Source organism: Haemorhous mexicanus, chromosome 14, assembly GCF_027477595.1.
Source record: "Haemorhous mexicanus isolate bHaeMex1 chromosome 14, bHaeMex1.pri, whole genome shotgun sequence".
Lineage (NCBI taxonomy): Eukaryota > Metazoa > Chordata > Aves > Passeriformes > Fringillidae > Haemorhous > Haemorhous mexicanus.
The window spans coordinates 10,982,721-11,000,038 of NC_082354.1; the positions used below are offsets into that span (position 1 = coordinate 10,982,721).

General features: G+C 42.4%; 1 protein-coding gene across 1 annotated transcript in view; it reads right to left on the bottom strand.

The window, feature by feature from the left end:
* The window catches only part of SH2D1A (SH2 domain containing 1A), a 37,203-nt gene extending 20,157 nt beyond the window's left edge, over positions 1-17,046 (bottom strand). Inside the window, exon 1 of the mRNA XM_059858919.1 lies at positions 16,856-17,046. The gene's annotated coding sequence lies outside the window, so the exon portion shown is untranslated. The remainder of the gene's footprint in view (positions 1-16,855) is intronic.
* Between the last annotated feature and the right edge of the window lie 272 nt (positions 17,047-17,318).

Genomic DNA, 17,318 nt, shown 5'->3' on the forward strand with positions numbered 1-17,318 from the left:
GAAGTGGCAGAAGGGAGAGAGAAAATGAAATTACCTGAAGTTTTTTTAACACCTTTTGAAAGATTTGGGCTGATTTTCATTTTCAGAGGAGCTGCTTCATTCATCCCTAGCAATGACATTTTCATACATTGTTGAATTTTATAATAATTCTGAATATTATAACACTAATGCAAGAGCATCATTAAAATTCTCAGTTATTGTTATTTGACTGAAAATAAGAATGACCTTTGAGACCTCTATGAAATTAATGCTACTGCAGCACTGTTATAGGAAGGCCTTGTATAAAGGGCTATAAAGCAAGACAAAAAGCAAAGTACCTGCACTGGTAGTTTTGCTGATACAACAGTGTTACCATAAATGCCATTCCTGTAGAAGTACGGAAAAAGCACCTTCAAAATCAGGAGCTTTTGTAAAGTTTTTGACATAATATCTAATTGGTAAAATGCCACATTAAAACACAGCTAACTTTAAATATGATTTTCACTATTCCATGTCACTTTCATTTTTAGTGTCATCTGAAAAAATATTCAGAATAGTATAGAATAGTATCTGCAGATATTCTCTATTCACATAAGAAAATAATGCTGAGATTCAGCAAAACATTGGTTATTTTAGAGTATCTGCTGAGTCACCATTATCATGTTTCCTTTTTGAGCTGAAATGAAAGAGGTTGAGAGAAGCAGGCTACAATTAGCAAATGTGTAATTAGCTGCAAGGTTCTGGTCATCAATGCAGAAGGAGAATACAAAGAATTTGTGGCTTAAAATTCAGTGATAAGCATGTATTTATACAGCCTCCATGTTAGTCATCATATTCTATGTGTGCTGCTTGGGAAAAAGGGGGCAGAAATGGAAGCTGGTTATAATAAATGGAGTTTGGTGTGGATTCCAGCTTTCTATTCTGGGACACACACATTGTTCATATTGAGAAAGGTCAACCTGTGTTTAGACTGGAGAAAAAGAGGGGGCCCTCTTGCTCTCTTACAGCTCCCCAAAAGGAGGGTCATGGAAGGTGAGGGTCAGTCTCTTCTCCTAGTAACAAGTGACAGAATGAGAGGAATGGCCTCAAGCTGCACCAGGGGAGAACTAAATTAGATATTAGGAGAAGTTTTTTACTTGGAAAGGATGGTAAAGCACTGGAACAGACTGCCCAGGGAAGTGGTGGAGTCACCATCCCTGGAAGTGTTCAAAAAATGTGTGGACATGGAACTTGAGGACATGGTTTAATGGTAAGCATGGTAGTTGTGAGAGTGGTTGCAGATCCAGGCTTTTGCCCCTTTAAATTAAATTTATAGCCTAGGTAAAAACCTCATTGCCTCAGAATATTCAGTTTTCAAGGTGCACATTAGCTATTGTAAGAATTTCCCTATGCTGCTGAGAACTTGAAAAAATAAACTTTCTCATCACCTGGAAATTAGGTGTTTGGTGCCATCAATCAGAACTCATTGTGGAGAGAAACTGAGAATGCAAAAGGTTATGGACCTTTATGAATGAAACTCATCAACATTTGTCGTCTGAGCACAGGTAAATGCACACAATACCATAAATGACGACATTTCACTGAACTTTAGCAATATTATTTCCTCTGCGTAGCCTCACTGCTTACCTGCGCAGTTGTTTTGAATGCTTTGTGAGTGAGATAACACTAAAATTGAAAGCTGCATAATATAGGTGAAATTCATATTAAAAGTCATCTTTGTTTTAATGCGGTTTCTTTTGCCAGTTAATATTTCTTATATCTTCTTTCTGCAGAAGCAATGCAAGAGCGGGCTATTTTGCAGGTGCATGTGCATTGCCAAGTAGAGATGATGTTTGTGATAATATCAGCATAAGAAAATTTACTCAGAGAAACTTGAACCTTTTCAGTTTTTGCTATTGCTATTACTCTTTCAACAACTCTTTCCCGTAAAATTCAGCCATGTGCAGGCACTCATCAGCATTAGGCACCCAGCTGCTTTGAAGCCCAGAACCTCCATGTCTTTATGATTTAGCTAAACCACCTTCAAAGTTGACAGGGCTAAATCACATCAGGGTACTCTCAGGGTGAAGCAGAAGTCCAAACAGGAGCTCTTCCTGGATACATTCCTGTGCGAGCAAGTCTGCAGTTGAATATTCAGCTTTAGAAACTAGATCTCCACACCACACACACAGAAGTTAAAGTTGATTTGCTGACATGGCATCTGAGTTTCTAATAGATATTTACCTGAATTACAACAGCAGCATGTAATTAGACATAAATAAGGGCCTTTTTTCTGGAGGGGAGGAAACTTTTATCAGTTCTGAACCATATGCAATTGCGTGTCTAATCTCTGCCTGCAATTATTTCAAATGCAGACCCAGATGATAGCATTTATATTCATTCTGAGATTCATTGAGTTTGAGGCCAGAAGGGATCATTATACCATCTGGACTGACCTCCTGGATGCCACAGACCATTACATTTTCCCAATTACCTCTATATCGAGCCCTGTAACATGTGTTTGACTAAAGCATAACTATTTTTGACTAAAGCTTATCTCCCAGTAAGGCACCTAGTCTTGATTTGAGGCCATCAAGAGGAGAGAATCCACCACTTTGTGAGTACTTTGTTCCAATGGCTAAGCACACTCACCATTAAAAATGTAGGTCATGTTTCCAATTTGAATGTGTCTGGCTCCAGACTCCGTCCACTGGATCTCATTACGCTTTTCAGAGCTAAGTCAGAAAGCTCTTTGACACCCACTATTTTTTCCCCTGTGTGTTTATTCCCTGGAGTCAAGTCACCTCTCAAGTATTTTGTTTTGGTTTTATCTAATAAGCTTTGGTGCACTCTGAAAATTGACAGGGCAAAGCTGGTTTTGCAGTCCTTCTGTATATTTTTATTTTACCTGGTATCTATTTCAACAGTGCCCAGACATTTCTCTTGGTGCCAACGATGCACACAAGGAGCAGAGGAGTCTCTGCCGCCCTGGCAGCACATCCTGACTTGCTTTCCTGTTAGGAACTTCTAGCCTATAATGAAGTCTCTCCTCCCCAGTACCCAGCTGTGGGGTGAGGCAAATGACACTGTGCTGAAGGTTCATAACTACAGATTTAGAATGTACCAGTTGATCCCAATGGGAGCAGTTTATGGTATAATCCAGGTTTCTGTTATGATGATTCTCACCTCATCATCCCATACTATCAATTTGTGGTGATGCACAAACCGCTTCCTCTGAAACCAAACATTGCTCATGGCAAAAAAAAATGTGCTCTGTGCACTTTTCTGTGTCCAGCTAGAGTTTCTAATATTTTGAGATTCCAATCATAAGTCTACCTGTTATAGCACAAAGGGAAAATATGTGGATGGGAGGTGTTAAGATTTTGGTTGTTTATTAACCAAGTTTAAACTAACTGTTTGAACTGACAGTTCAGTGCAGCCCAGCAGGAATTCCCTCATTGCACTGGGATTTTTCATTTCATCAGTTTTTCAAAAGCTACTGTGGTGATATTCTATTGGTCTCAGCATGGAGAAATACACACACATACTTGCACTGAGTATTTTATGTAGATACCACACTAACTGTGGCCCTCATAGCATGCTTGCTTCACACAGCAGGCTGTCACCAAACCAAACACAGTCTCAATAAGGGAAAAAACACAAACATATTCTGGTTATACTAATAGTTCTTGGAAAGTTTTGCCTTAGTATTTTGGGCACAGCTTGCTTTTCTGGCCTACATCACAGACTTCAGCAATAAGAAAAAATATGTTTCTGTACAAAAAACCCAAAACCAAAAAACCCAGAACTGATGTGTTCATGTATACACATACACATGCATGTGGGGCTTATGCACATTAAAATAGCCATGTGTCTTAAATTTCTTTTATTTTTCTGGCAGATCCTGAAAAATGCCCTCGTTAAATGTTATCTTTCCTCACTGATGGAAGACTGCAGTAGAGTTATTTTGCTTCAGCCCAAGCCAGAAACCTTGATTGGACTCAGTGTCAGGCAATACCATCTGCTCATAACCTACACAGATACTAAGACGACAGTAGTTCCAATCCCATTCTGATTGAAATCAACAGCAGAGCTGCCCTGCTTCTAATGAGAGCATGAGCCAGTGAAACTTCCCTTGACTGACAACAGGAAATGTGGGGTTTTTTGGAGAGCAGCAGTCTTTAGGCAAGGACTACCCATCATTCGAGCACAGATTAGCAGAACACTGCAGATCTGGCATCCCCAGGCAGGGCAGTGAAAGTCTGTGGGTGGACTAAACCCACGTCCTTTTAATTTCCCTATTGATTGCAGACTCAAATACATTGAGAGAAAAGAGCAAAGGAAATTGAGCTGGCCAAGACAACAACATTTACATGCCACAAGAGACTCTTACTCCTTGTATCACTGTCACAGCTCTATGTATTTAAGGCCATTCCCTGAGGCAGTTGAGGGTTTTTCAAAGGTTAGAAGCTAAGCAGATGAAGTCTGGGTGATGCAGAGGATCCACATGACTCTGGGTCACTGCTTTCAGTCTGTACCAGATGGGTCCCCTCTGAGAGCCAGCACACTTGTGCAAGGGCCTGCAGGAAGCCCTTCCCCTTGGCTGGCATGCCTTGGCAGCCCTGCTGGCTGGGAAGCCTTGTCCCAGGCACGGCTGAGCCCTCCACGTCAGAGGCAAGGTGAGCCAGAAGGACAAGATGAGGAAAAGTGCATGGGATACAAACCTGTCAGAGTTCAAGAAGCATTTGGAACACACTCTCAAACACATGGTGTGATTTTTGGGGTCATCCCTTCCAAAGCCAGAAATTGGACTTAATGATCTTTGTGGGCCCCTTCCAGCTCAGGATATTCTATGATTGTGTGGTGGCTTACTACTATATTTTAAGATAAATCAAACTGTGTCAGGCACAAAGACACACAGTCTTCAAAGCTGAAAGGGAAGCCTCACCTTTGCCTCCCTTGATGTATCTCTTGGCCTGTGGGTAACAAAATTTGAGATAGCAAAGGCCAGAAGGGAGCAGAAAAAGCTAAAAGCACCAAAAATGTCATCCTCCTTCATGTGAAAGGGGAAGTTTTATTTGGAGCTAGAACCTATTGCTTGACTTGGCATAACATACCCATGAAAGGCTGGTAGCAGGTCTGTGTAGGTGGGTCCCAAGTCCCAGCCTGGGTGGAAACCTCCCCTGAGGCTGCTGCCTCTGCAGAATTGGCTCCTTAAAAGCAACTGTAAAGTACTTTGAGTATTTGAGTCCTGTTTTATTTGTATGTAGTCCTCATGGCTGGCATGAGGATGGTGTCTAAGTACCCTGATGGTGTTTGGGGACGGCATTTTCATCCTGACTCCCTGCCTGGGTGAGCCCACGTTGCCCTCTCCCTGGGACCTTAAATCTGCAGGTACTGACAGGCATTTTGCTGAGGGAACTGTCACTAAAATACCACTGAAAAGCCCCACTTCTAGAGGTACAAAGAAAATGTGTATGGAAAAATGAGAGACTAGATTGTTTAGATACATTTTTTTTGCCCAGTGCTTATCACAAATCCCCTCACAGCAAAAACATTAGCTGTGTCAGAACAATTTGCACTCAGGCTTTCCAACCTGTAGTTCAAAAAATGTAAACATCAGGCCATTAAGATTTAATTGCTTTTTATATTCTCCGTGGAAGCTTTTACTATGAACTATTCATAAGCACGTTCAGAGTTGTCCAAAAAAAACCATCAGGGCTTGGCATTCAGAGGAATGAATGTGCTCAGGAACTATTTCAAGTGCCAGGTTGCAATGACCTGCCCTGAGAGACTCCAGCCCTCCAGGAAGACCCCAGCCCACTGGTCTGGGGCAATCCAGTGGCAATGGGACCCTCAGGGACCACACTGGGGCCAGGTGAGGAAACAGAGCCAGCCCTGTGGTCTGTAGAAGGCACATCATTCTGTGCTGCTAAATGTAGGTGTTAGACTTCAATTTCCTGCTCTTGTTTGACAGACAAAGCAGGCAGAAATCTCTGACCTCTCTGAATTATTTTCCTACCTTAGAGAGTTTCTCACCAAATATGAAGGGGTTTTGCCCTGCCCGGATATTGTATTGCAAACTTTAAAGTGAAATACAATTCTGATTTGTTTCATTTAATTAGTTTTTTTACATAAATACTTCATAAAATACTTTCCTTCTTGTGTTGTTGAAACACTTTCTTTACTATTCTTCCTGAAATATTTTCACCTAAAATTCCTAAGAGACAATAGAATAAACCTGGCAGACTTTAGGGCATTCTATTTCATAACTTCTACAAAATCTCCTCTGTTTTTACAAAAATTTCAGCAAAGAAAACCTGACTTCTATATTCTATGATAACGTGTACATACTTTAACTGAAAAACTACTGAGCAAATACTGAGTGAAAAAAAAGAAAAACTAATAAATGGCAAGAAATGAGTGAATTCTAGATAACATGCTGCATTTCCTAGAAACAGGGGACAGTCACTGAATAAAAACAAAATATGCTTTTTCCTTTCCTAAGCCATGTCCTGACTACAACCCAGTGGAAATGTTTCTCTTAACTCCCAGATATTCGAGGTCAGATAATTTAATGGAGTGTCACATTTTTAGCCCATTTCTTTCTTATCAGTTTTATCCCCTGGAACAAGCCACATCTTTAATTCATAAGGATATATAAATGCCCCCAGTTTGATTAAAGTCCAGCTAGCAACAATATAACCATAGGTTTGAAACCCCCTCCAATTCAGCATCTGGAACACACTCATCTGTCTTAACTTTCAAAAAGAAAGAACCAAAACTTTTTTGAAAGTCCCCATATTCCTAATCAGTCACATAAAGTTAAAAGCTTATGCAGATATGGTTATGTACTTTCTTTACATGTGCAAAGATGTCATACTTCACTTCCAATGGCAAATCTAGGTAGGGACAAAGTATTTATAGCAACACCATTAAAAAAATCATAATCCATTTGTTCTACACAGTTGGTGCTCTATTAATGCAGTATATTTGCTGCTGCCTTGATTAGGGGAAATCTAATAACATGAAACTAGATCACTAATTTTTGACCTCCTACCTCTCAGTTTCCTTCAAGGGGTAAGAGCTGTTTTACTGAAACCTTTTTAAATTATATTCATTGAAAATTATACAGTGAAACTCATTCAGCAGAATATTTCTTCATAGAGAAAGTGAGAAAGTGTGAAATTACCTAAGCCTAGAGCAGCATTGGGAACAATGCAATGAGTCTTTAGCACTGCAATCCCACTCACCTGCTAGTAGAGATCACCATTTCTCCAGAAAATAGCCCCACTAGTCTATAATGTGTATCAATCTTTTTATCACCCACAGGCAAGATTTGTTTCCTTCCCTTCAGCACATTTTCCCTGGTTGTGCAAACTGCTTTTCCTCTGTCCCTGTTCCCCACACTGAACATCACCTCCCACACCTTCTCTGCGCTCTCCTCAGCTTCAAAGGAGCAGAAACCTCCCAACAGCTGTAAGAAATAAAGTCAGTGCTCCAATAATAGCTCCTGGTCCATCTGAACTGGTGACAATACTGCATTTTTTTCACTGTGTTCATCTTCCCTGGTGCTGCCCCCCTGACAGGCCACATGTCCCACTGGGAGAGAGGCAGCCAGGCTGAGCAGAGGCAGGAGAGAGTGAGCACAGCTCGGGAACCATTGTTTGCTCTCGTCCTACCTATCTAAAAAAATTATTTTATTGTTCCTCTCCAAGCTCTATCTAAGCACTACCAGCAATTAAAGGCTGGTACGTGGGAGAGGCTTTAATTTTGCAAGAGAACAAGTAGAACAGTGATATCTCTCATGAATTAATATCCAACAAAACCAATGCTGGGCACATGTCCCTTACCTTCCTGAGTACATTTTGTGCAGTTAGACAAAACAGAGTTCAAAGTTGCATCCAGGGCAATGGAAAAAGATTGCTGTATCACCACAGACTGCAAAAGGAGAGCATTTTAGGTAAAAAAATTCTGAGAAATATGTGTTTGAGGAATAGTTTCAGATCCTTCCACGTAAGAGGCGAGACACAGTCTTGTACATACAGTTCTGCTTAACTTTTATCTCACACACAGGCTTCAGTCATCACACAGCACTTGTTTCCAGCACGTGTTCATATAGGTGAGCCTATGGCAGTTTCCAACAGGTACTTCAGAGCCACAGGCTCAGCCTGATTTATAGCCTGATCTGTAGTGATCACCCTGCAAACTATGTCACTTTAAATGAAGGCCAAGAAATTATTTCCACTATCAAACAACTTTATAACCTTGTTTAAAACATGATTCTGTTTAATTTCTTCTTCTTCACTTCAAACAGTTTTTTTGGTCCTATTTTTTTGTGCAGGTCTTTTCTAAAGATGATGAAGCACAATGGTGCATCTCAAGTACACAAGACTCATCTGGCCTGGCTGCTGAGAGGTGCTAATCTACAATATCCTCTCGATTGCCTGGCAGGATGTGCCAGACAAAAGCACCTCAGGTTCCAGATCAACTAACAAAAAATTCATAGTGGCCCAAGTATTATCCAAAAATTGGTAAGGTCAACAATCCCACCCTAAATGTGTCTTTCTTTTCTTGAAGCAGCAGTTTAGGACATAATTTGCTGACTACCATAACCATAATGTTATTTAAATTGAATTCCTTCTGAATGTAATTTACCACCAAAGTTTATTGAGCTTATTTTAACACCATAGTGGGAGATTAAAAATTAAACTATCATTTCAACTATTTTTATAAAGGTTACATTAGGACTTTTCATTTCTTTATTGCCCTACTGAGTGTCAGGGTGCAGAGCACTCAGTGAAGCCTGACAGTGGCTAAGAGACTTAAAGGTCATGCTGTGTGCATTTGCTTCAAAAGTTCAACCTTTGCTTTGCCTAGAAAGCCTCTCACAAAATTACTGCCTACAACAAAAATAAATAAAACAGGAGGTTGTCCACACCCAGAGCACCAGAGTCACTGCAAGAAGCTCTGACCTGGGGAAACCCACCCATCCTCAGAACTGTCTCTCTGTTTTTGTTTCAGTGATGCTTTAAATTCAGACACAGGGCTCACCTCTGCCTACATGGAGCAATATGATCACACCCTCCCACTGCAGCTGGAACATGAGGAGTTTGACAGAACTCCTTTTGCTCCCCAGAGCCCTGGGATTCTTCTGAGGGCCGGAACAATAATAAATATTAATATCATGCAAATTAAAATAAATAATAATAAAACAAATAAAACACATGATGTGTGATTACATATTAGGTGATAACAGAAATTAATTCATATTGAAGAATGTGTCTGCTCTGGTCTTGCCCCAAGCACCCACACATGTCTCTTCATTGTCATTAGTGTACCTTAATATAATAATTTAAAAATTAATTTTAAATTGCAACATCAGTTGAAAACATTTTTTGTCCACTTCAAAGGAACAAATATTTCATAGTAGGGTCTAAATTGAATTGAGACATGAATTATTTGGTTAACAGGGCACTTAAACTTTATTAGAGGTTAGTGCATGACTTCTACTGCTGTTGCAGTGTTAATCTCAGGGTTCTTTTCAGGAGCTGCTCTGAAGTCATTACTCTCTGAAGACACTTAAAAATTCAGGATGTGAGCAGATGGAGAGCAGGGGGGTCATTTCTGACAGGACAGGGAAAGAAATGTTATGGGGTCCAAGCCCTGAAGGCAGAGGGGCCATTGCCACCACCCAGCCACTCTTGGCACAGGGCACTGAGAGCCCTGGGGCAGCACCACAGCACCACAGAGGCCAGCAACAAACCCGGGGCTTCCCAGGACGTGGCTTTAAAATAAAAAAGGCATTTGTGAAAGTGTTCATGCTGTGGAAGGTGTACAGGGTTGAGGCACTGGGGCTCCTGCTTGGATGAGCTTTTTGTCACTTCTCCTCCTGCACAATCACCACAGGTGTAACAGAGAGGAGAAGGCAGAAACAAAGGAAATTCTGCACAACTGGCTGAGAAAAATGTCCAGAAAGGTGTAAAAATCCACCCAGGGCCAGGCAGCATTTTGGCTGTTCAGCCTTGCTGTGCTCTGGGGTGCCAGTCCATCTCCACCACACGCCCTGAGCGGCCCCACGCCTCGCTCGGTACATTGAGTGCCTTACTTTAGTTTATTTTTAATTCTGTTTCCATGAGGTTTGACACGAACACAAAGGTGATCAACTGTGAATGTAAAGTGTTGCACAGCCCTGTGAAAACCAAGGAACCGCAGCCTTTAGCAGGTCCTGCTCGAGGCAGCCCAGGAGCCTGGTGCAGCCCACTGTGCTCTAGCTGAGCCAAACTGGGCTGCTCTTGACGTCTGAGAGGTTTTCTCCTGTGGAGAGAGTGTACAATGTTCAACATTTCTCATTATGCCTTTTTTGGCTGTTGTCTTTATCTGGTTTTCCTCCCTATGTGTCACAGACATATTTTATGAAAAATCCTTTTGCTAGGATTTTTTCTCCTGGGAAGCTGAGGCCTCAGAAACGAAATGTAAACAATGATTATCTGCGGCTGTGGAATGCAACAGGTGCATCTTTGATTGGTCCATGTTGGTTGTTTCTAATTAATGGCCAATCACAGTCAGCTGGCTCGGACTCTCTGAGAGTCACGAGCTTTTGTTTTTCATTCCTTTCTATTCCTTGCCAGCCTTCTGATGAAATCCTTTCTTCTCTTCTTTTAGTATAGTTTTAATATATAATTTTCTTTTCATATAATATATATCATAAAATAATAAATCAGCCTTCTGAAACATGGAGTCAAGATTCTCATCTCTTCCCTCGCCCTGGGACCCCTGCAAACACCACCACACCTGTGCTTCTACATAAGCTTTCCAGGGCCCTGGACACCTCTGTACATCACCAGGTACAATGCCTGCAACTCTTGAATATGCTTAAACTTGAGAAATTTATACTCAATTTGAAATCCCATTTAAATCAAGACAATTTTTAGACCAAGAAGTCTTTCTGTTTGAATTTGCAATATATAAAGGTCCTATCAATGAACCACTTGGGCCTAGTAGAAATGCACAAGCCAAAAAGCAACAGCTCTGAAGATGCTTTTCCTCCTGTGCTATTTGTTCTTCATTACAACAATGCAAAACACTGGGAATAAAAATGAATAAGACAAATTAGAGTCTGGTTAGCAAGGGAGATATAAGCTAATACCAGTCACTGTTGTAGTTCCGTATGCTGCTTAATGAATCAATGCTGGCAGGAAAAAAGATTGCTGGTGCCTGAGGCACTTAATAACAGTGTGTAACATAACATGCATTTCCCTTCAGGTGTCACTCTAAAAAGTTGGTATGGACAATTTCTGTTTCTAAAGTAATGAGAGCAGAGGGTGATGCTGTCAAGATGAGGAATTTTGGCAGCATTGTGTGAAGCTGCACACAGGCAGACAGTTTGTCACGCACCTGGGCAGGACTTGGGGGCAGGAGGGTCACCCCAAGGCTGAGAGCAGGAGTGTCCTCCCCACCCTGGGCACCACCAGAGACCTGGCACTGCCACCAGCTGCAGGGATGCTGGACAGGTTTAGAAATGAGAATGGGAGCTGCTCGTGTGAGCAGCTGAAAGCCTGCAAGCATCAACTGCTCCCCTCAGAGCTCACAGAGCTGGAAACAAAGAGAACAAACATGAATAAAATGCAGTGCATGAAACAGCCTCCTGTCAGCAGAGGTGTTGCTGGTGTTGCAATGCACAACTCACAGCTATTTGCATTAACCTGAAAAAACCCCTTGATATTTGGCTCCACCTTCACCGCATCTCACATGTTCCCCCCACCTTGGGCTGCTGCACTTTCCTTTGGCCTCCACCTCGCAGCTTCTCCTGTACAGGATTACCTGTGGAAGGAGCCACCATTCCTACTCATCTGTGGCTGCCTCCTGTAAGTCCAGATCTGCTCTCCAAAGCATCCTCATTGGTATGAACAGTGTGTAATCAGCAGTGAAAAACTTCAGGAGTCATTTTAGTGAAGTATGTAAGGCCTGAACTGTATTATCTCATCTGGCAATTAATGCTATGAGGAGATCCTGCACAGTGTAACAACAGCTATAAAATTGCTTCAGCTACATGGGATGCAGAGAGAAGAAATTACACTATATGATCATTATTATTATTTTTGAGTTTTTTGACATTTGCTTCTGCTAAATTTTGTAACATCCTTCATGAACTTATTTCCTTTCAAAATGACTTCTTGGCAGAAAAAATGGTATTAAAACTCTAAAATGGACATCACGTTATTTCAGAACGAGTCAAGGTCAGTTAGTTCCTTTTTTAAGTACAAAACCCCACACTGCTCCCTGCCAGCTGGGGAGAAGCTGCCTGCATTCTTCTGTCTGCCACATTCCATGTCTGGGCAATGAGGGAAAACAAACAAGAGAAATTAAGAGGATGCAGCATGGTAAATACCAGCTGACCTGGTGTTGCAGGGGATCAGGTTTAAAGACCTCTTTCTTAGGAGTTGCAGCAGGAGAATCTTAATCATATTGGGATGGCAAAGGAGCATTGCCCTGACACAAATCTCCAGTGCTCTTTCAAATATCCATGGTGACAGCAGCTAAAGCCCCTGGTTGGTGTCCTTTGACTATAAGCCAGTTTACACAATTAATAACGCATCCCTGCCCAATCAACAGAACGATCCGCCCTTGCCCCTAGGTACTAATCATGTGTCAAGACAATTAATTGCAGAGATGTGCTATGTGAGGAAGGTTGCCCTTAATGTAAAATGTGGCAATTCTTCTGAAGGGCCCAAGGCAACGATCGTCTCAATATCCCTCCTTACAGTAACGCTGCCCTTTCTGAATGAGAGAGGAGAACTTAGTCAACATGAGACCTAAGAACAAACCTCCCTCTGGGTCCAAGCCCACGGGATCCGGAGCACCCTGCCACCTCCTGCTGAGCAGGATCACGCTCGTCAGCAAAGGTTACAATTTTCCACTTACATTGGATAAAAGTCCCTGAATGGCTAAATTTAAATGCTGATTACCGCAAAGGATTTTTAAGTTGGGGTTTTTTCTCCCACCAACTTTCCTCGTTCACAAGAAGCATTTCCCTCAGAGAAGCCTGGTCTGGCATCAGGGAAGGCTTGCCACTGATTTTCACAGAAATATGATCAGATCTCCCAGTATTCACCATCCCATTAGATTCACCACCTAATTGAATGCAGGTGAGGGGAGTCAGCTGGGAGCCTGAGGACGCAGGTTTGGGCATGGAAATGAGTCAATATGTCAAGGAACTCTTTGTTTCACTTGGTCTACTCTTCCTCTTCTTTCTCCAAGGGAAACAGGAAAATCAAGCAGGTCTGCACAAGGAGGACCAAGTCCTCTCCAGTGACTCCCTCCTTGCTTCAGCCTCCTGCTCCACACTGTCACCTGTCCAGGGACAGCCTTCTCAGGAGAGGGGGACAGCTCATATGACAATGATTAGACAAGGAGCAACCAGAACCTCTTTGCCCCATGCACAACCTGGTTGTTGTCAGGGTCCTTCCTTCTGGGTGGGAAGCAGTCCTTCAGCAAGAGCCATGGCACAGCCTTGGTGACTGGGAGTTGTGATCTCTCCACTGCCTCACCTTGTCTTTTGATTTTTCACTTTGACTCACTGCTGCCAGTCATCCCTGTCATCAATAATAAGAGGTGCTGGGGCACATTTTACAAATGCGTGTGCTTAATCATCTTGATATCTGAGAGGAGCTATGTAGGTAAGAAGAGCTTTTATCTCCTTTTCACAGTGGCAATGTGAACCCTCCAGGGCTGCACAGGATGACTGCTTGTGAGGCTACACAAGGTTCCAGCAGCAGTGTGCATCCCCCTTGTGCTAAGAAAAGAGGAGAAAAGTCCTTCCAGTCTTCACCAGGTGGATTAAACCTCATGCATCGCTCTGGGATCTGGTGAGCGCCACCAAGTCTGTTATTGTAGACTCAAGGTAACCTTCCCCCACTTTGGTGTAGCTCTCCTTGGCTCATCCTTACCAGGAAAGGACACAGCCAGCCTTCCTGGCTACCTTGGCACCATTGCCATTGCAAGTCCACCCTGCCTGGAGCGTCTCCTCATCCCATTGCCAAAGACCACTCCTCCCCTCATCACTGGTTTCTTTCATGTACAACAAATTGTAGTTATAACAGGAGAGCCCAGGCAGAATTCCCCTGAGAGTCTGAAATGACATTTCTCAGGATTTGACAATAAAACACCACTTGTGCCCTGCCTCTCATCTGTTCACCCTTTCAGTTAAGCTTTCACCCTGTGCATTAGAGAAATGAGTCATCTTCACCATCTCTCATGCATTCGCGTTCACAGTACCTTGCCTAAATCTTCAGTTTTTCACTATCACCTGAAATATGTGCTCTTTAATATCTAATATTACTTTATGGGGAAAAACCACTAAAAATAAATTACTGTTATAACGAGAAGCTTCCAAAGACTCTAATCCTAAAATGCACTCCTATAATAGCACAAGGGAATCTCCATGCTCAGTATTAAAAGGATTATTTTTCAGTGCATCCCCAGTTTCCCAGATACACACAGCTCTTCATTTGCACCTGAAAATTACTCCATAGATTAACAGAGAGACAAAACTCAATCAAGCATGTCTGTCATTGCGATTATGGCCTGGCTGTAAAGCAATTTCACAGAATGGGAGAGGACCATGATATACCTACTACAGCTTAAAAGCGTCTTCATTGCACCAGATTTACATAACTTTATTCAGTGTTGTAGATTAAAGGTTCAGAAAAAATTCATATTTGCCCATAGGGATGGGAAATGAGCAAAGCGGTGACACTGGAGGTAGTTTATCTTTTTAATTGGATTTTGCACCTGCAGAATTCCCCTCTTGCTTTTTGGCAACACCTTGTGGCTTGCACGGACCCAATAACTGTAAAGGACTATTCGTATATTTGAATTTTCTATCTAATAAAAAATAATAGTAAGTTGTGAAGATTGAATTACACACCTCTGTGTATTTTTGGTTTTGATTCAGGCTGTGGAGTTTGGTGGGGAAAATGTAGCCCTTAACTCTACACCAAGAAAATACACCAAGATCCTTGTGGTCTCTGCTTGGAGACCTTCCAGAGTTATTACAGCACACCTTCAAAAAAACCACCCCCAATGCCAATTTTAGAGCCATGTCTATCAATTCACATTGCCATGTACAGCCATTTGCAAATTCTGACGTGCCCTCAAATCCTAAACCTGACTTGAAATTTCTTCAAGCAGTTTCTGACAGTTTAAGTAGGAATTGTGGACTTTTGAAATGAACACTGAAATTCTCACTCTTGCAAAAACACTGTGTGATATGAGAGCTGACATGTCAACCATCCTGGCTCCGGAATGAGCATTCTCGCTTGTTTTACTGGGAAATGAGCAGGTCTTCAAAAGCTCCTGCTCAGCCCCTGCACCTACAGGAAAAAAAACTCTCCAGCAGCCACAAGAACCTGCCCCAGTTCTGCAGAGCTGCTGGGTTCAGGTTCCTTTGGCCCAGGCAGAGCATGGTTGGGTGATGCTGCACCATGCCCCTGAAGGAAAACGGGCACAAATCATAAAGTCATTGAATCATTTAGGTTGGGAAGGACTAAAAGATCATTGGGTCCAACCATTAACCCACACTGCCAAGTGCACCACCAAACCACATCCCTGAGTCACAGCAGAAGTCTCTCCACACTGGGAAATTTAATAATCTTTGAAAACTCAAAATAGCCAGCCCTGATTTGGTCAAATCAATGCAACCAAAGGTAGTGTGGAGACTTTCAAAAACCTGATCACATTTTCTAAGGAATGGCTGAATCATGCTATTTTCAGAGAGAAAAACACAATGATACTTGGCTGTGTGCAGCTTGTTCCCATAGGGGCAAGGGGAAAACTCAGGGCCAGGGCTGCCTCTCCAGGCTAGCTGGTCAGGGGTGCTGATCTTTGTTTCTTATTATGAAAACTCTCTTTTACCTTTTTCTATAGAAGATAAAATTTGATGCCATTTCATTTTGTCTTTTTCCCTAGATCCTGATTCTTCAAGGCTAAAGCTGAGCTCCCTGGAATGACTCTGGAGCTGAAACATATACCTAAGCACTTGGCTGAATCAGTCCCTCTTGAAGTATAAGAAGATATTCAGGCTTTCTAATCCAGCAGCACAGCAGGGAAACTGCTTGTCTCTGCGTGATTGTGTAATTGCTTTTCAAAGAGAAGTGAGTTTCTCTATCCACATTGCACTAACAAATCTCAGAAGTCACTTTGGTCTTCCAGCCTAACTTTCAACATTATTTGTTATGGATAAAACAAAAGACACTTCTATTTCCATAGCTGACAAGCTTTGCCTCAGGGCATGCATTTATTTTCCATGCTGTTGATCTCTTCCTCCCTGTATCAGGCTAATTCATCAGATTAATAAAGGACGATTTAGCTTCCTGCAGGCTGTTATTGATCTCTCGGGGAACGTGGCAGTTGTTTGCTATGCCACCTTTCCCCTGAGCAAAGGGGATGATTTTTAAATATTTCTAAAGCTTGAAGGCTACAGCTGGCTCTCACCAAGCAGCTACAGGGGAGCAAAAGGCAGCAGCAAAGGGGAAATGTAAAATGTGTCACCTGAATCCCTCTTTCCCTGCATCTGTACTCATCAGTGTGTCCAGAGCACACAAAGCCTCAGCAAGGAGGTGGGAGTGAGCACCTGGCTCCAGCAAGAGGCTCCAGGAAGATAAGGCACATCTGGGCTGAGGTGGCACATATTCCATCCACCCACGCTGGGCATTATTTCAACCATGCAGCACAGTTCAGAGATTATCGGTCAGAAAGGCCCCCTGCACCAGCCCTGTCTCAGACCCTGCTAGAATCCATTTCAGAAATCTTCATGTGCCATCCAACACAAAAACAAGAGTGTCTCCTTACCAGTGCTGAAATTCCTCCCTCTATCCCACCACAGTCATTCCTTTACCTTCAAGATACAGTGCTGGACAAGGAGCTTTAATTCTCCATAATCTCTCAGCTGTTCTCTGGCTCCCTGCTTGTCTGGACAGCAGTTCCTGTCCTGAAAACACAGCCTGGCTCCTGACTTCCAGGATGCAGGCCTTGATGCTTGACCTTATTAAAAACAAACAAATCAACACTCTTTATTTGTGCCCAAAGCTAGAAAGCCCAAATGTTTGGCCTCCCTGACTTTCTACCTCATTCTTCACCTCTCTTCTCATTTTATGTCATCTGTGACTGTTTCATTTTCTCCCCAAAACCACAGACAGAAGTGTTAAACTGTGACAGAGCAAGACCTGAGCCCCACCAGAGCTTGGCAGACACAAGCTCCCTTGCTCCCCTGTTTGCAGCTGTGTTGTGAGGCTTGCCTTGAAATACACTCGGTATGTACTACATTAATTTTATATCATTCTAATTCCTTAATCAACAGT